The 3,005-nt window shown below is 38.5% G+C and overlaps 1 pseudogene; it reads left to right on the top strand.

The window, feature by feature from the left end:
• The first annotated feature begins 2,548 nt into the window (after positions 1–2,548).
• LOC150007348 (U2 spliceosomal RNA) lies at positions 2,549–2,716 on the top strand (annotated as a pseudogene).
• The last annotated feature ends 289 nt before the right edge of the window (positions 2,717–3,005 follow it).

Genomic DNA, 3,005 nt, shown 5'->3' with positions numbered 1-3,005 from the left:
AGGAGGAACAGTTCTGTGTGACTTAATCAACATGTTTCACCAATAGATGGCATAAGCAATTTTCACTTGTTTTGATATACCATGTCCCCCAACTTTCTGATGGGGGGACAGGGAGAGAGAGAGAGAGGGAGAGAGAGGGACAGAGAGAGAGAAAGACAGAAAGAGAGAGAGTGAACAGATTGTGTCTTTTGGAGTTTAAAAATAATGGACATGAGAAAAAGGTTAATTTTTTTTTCTTTTTAACAGTTATGGTTAATAAACATTATCTAAAAGTAAAATAGTTTTCTGATAATATAGGTGTCCTGTAACTTTTAATTTAGTCACATGTACATTAGTAGGAGTTATAAACCAATTGTGCTAGGTTAAGCTTTATGCTTTTTTAAGAGATGACATTGAAACTATCTATTGTTATTAATAGTCTCTGATGTGCCATTTCTAAAAAAATCACATATCTAATAGCATCTGAATCACTCTATGACTCTCCTTACTACATTACCATAGAAGCTATCTTAAAGAAAAAGTGTTCAGAAAGATGGTTGTGACCTCTGGCAAGATTCATGTCTATGTATCAGAATCCCAGTGGGGAATCTGCAGTACCCTGGTGTTTGGAGATAGCTAAGATTTTTCTGGGACTACCTGCAATCTTATCATTGTACATTTCATTACCTTTATAAAGATAAATTGTCAATGGACCAAGGAAATTTAATATATATTTTAACACGCTCTGTGCCTTTATCATATCTGTATATTTAGTCAAACAACATATTGGATTCCAGAAAATATTTCTCAGAAAAAGAGCAAAGGTGTTTCACAGGGAGAAAATAAAATTTGAACACTGAATGCAGAAAAATAAGAAGAAAAAAAAGATAGAAGGTTACTAGTTTTGCTGAAAAATAAGTTCCTAGGTTATAAAAATACCCTTTGGGCTATCATGATATTTGACAAGGAATTGAATAAAACTCACAGATGGTATTACTGTCAGAAAATTGGCAAGCTGAGAAAAAAATCCATATGAAATGTCCATTCCAGTGAGAACAAATTGCTACCTCATTCACGAAACAAGAAAGGCAGTTAGTATAATTAATCTTCCTCTAGCTGTCTGACCTCCCTAGGGTTTGTCACTTATCAGAGGATCAGGGTCAGACACAGCCACTGGCAAATTGAATATTCAACCCTACTTGTGGCCAGGTGAGTCTTGGAAAAGAGAAATCCATGTCATTGAGCTTATGCATAACATCTGTTCCTACCAACAGGCACTCCTTACTAATAAGCTTAATGAACAATCACTGAGTTGGCTGCACAATGAGACAGATTAACATTCACCTGGCAGACCACCATATCCACTTGATTATGAAAGCTTCATCTGCAGTGGAGACATTTTTAGCAAACACATTGCATAAAAATATTCTTTTTTTTAAAATGTGTTTTATTGATTATAATATTACATTTGTGCCAATTTCCCTTCCCTCTGCTCCCCTCCACCCGGTGGCCCCCCTCCCTCCAGTTGTCCCCCCCTTTTAGATCATGTCCATTAGTTGTGCATACAGTTCTTCTCAACCTCTCTCTGTCTATTCCATTCCCTCCTACCATGATCCTTAATTCCTATATCATCTCCCTCCCTCTCCCCATTCCCCCTCCCTGTTGACCTCCCCCCAATATGTTCCCCGTACCTGTAGTTCTTTTTCCACTCTCGTTGCCTGTTTAGTTTGCCTTTGTTTCAATTCCCTAGCTTCTGTTGTTTCTTGTGATGCAGTTTTCATTTTAGATTTCATTGTCTTGATCCTCCTTTTTCTAAACCAGTCCCTTTAACATCTCATATAACAGTGGTTTGGATCTAATGAACTCTTTCAGTTTTATTTTGTCCTGGAAACACTTTCTCTGTCCTTCTATTCTGAATGACAATTTCGCTGGATAGAGTATTCGTGGTTGTAGGTTTTGGGTTTTCATTACTTTGAATATTTCTTGCCAGTCCCTTCTTGCCTGCAGGGTCTCCCTTGAGAAGTCAGCTGATAGTCTAATTGGGACCCCTTTGTACATAATTCTTTTCTTCTCTCTTGCTGCTTTTAAGATTCTCTCTTTATCTTTAATTTTTGACATTTTGATTATAATGTGTCTTGGAGTGGTTCTCCCTGGGTCCAGTTTTTTTGGAACTCTCTGTGCTTCCTGGACCTGTAAGTCTATTTCCTTCCCCAAGTCTGGGAAGTTCTCCTTTATTATATTTTCACTCACTTTTTCAAGTTCTAGTTCATCTTCCTCGCTCTCTGGCAAACCAATGATTCTTATGTTGGGCCTTTTATAGCTGTCCCAGAGGTTTCTTTTTTTTTTTCTTTTTTTTTTTCTTTTTTTTTTTAAATATATTTTATTGATTATGCTGTTACAGTAGTTCCAATTTTTTCCCCTTTACTCCCCTCCACCCAGTATCTCCCTCCCCCAGCATCCCCCCCCAAGTCCATACCCATGGTTCGTAAAAAATAACTATCCCTCCCTCTCAGATATTAAGACCCTTTGTAATCTTGTAAAGGACAATGGGCGAAGGTCTCAAGCTCCTCTAGCTGCTTCGGCCTTTTGGCTAAGATCAAGTGTAGTATTTGTTCTTATCAGTTTAATGTCCCAGAGGTTTCTGATCCTCTCATCGTTGCTTCCCATTTCCTCTCGCTGCATTGGTTGACTGCTTGTTCCTTCTCCATATTCCAGTTTGTTGAAATGAACTCTGGATTTTTTTTCCTCACCATCTGTCTCGTATGTGGTTTTGCTCCTTTCGTTATGAGTGTTTTTCGCTTCTTTCTCATCTTTTTCCAGATCTTTTGTGAATTCTGTAAGCCACCTGATAACAATGGCCCAGAACTGAACATCTGACAGGTTTCTTATCTGTTCATCTGTCAGGTTCTCCATCTGTTGCCTGGTGAGCTGTGCCACCGGGATTTCTATAGTTGTCTGCCTCATTTTGACAGATGCGTTTTGTTTTCTTGGGCCGGCTGTCGGGGGCAGTGCCTGTGTACTCGTAA

This window comes from Furipterus horrens, unplaced genomic scaffold (genome assembly GCF_987537825.1).
Source record: "Furipterus horrens unplaced genomic scaffold, mFurHor1.1.pri manual_scaffold_6, whole genome shotgun sequence".
Taxonomy (NCBI): Eukaryota; Metazoa; Chordata; class Mammalia; order Chiroptera; family Furipteridae; genus Furipterus; species Furipterus horrens.
This window is presented reverse-complemented; position numbering and strand designations above follow the sequence as displayed.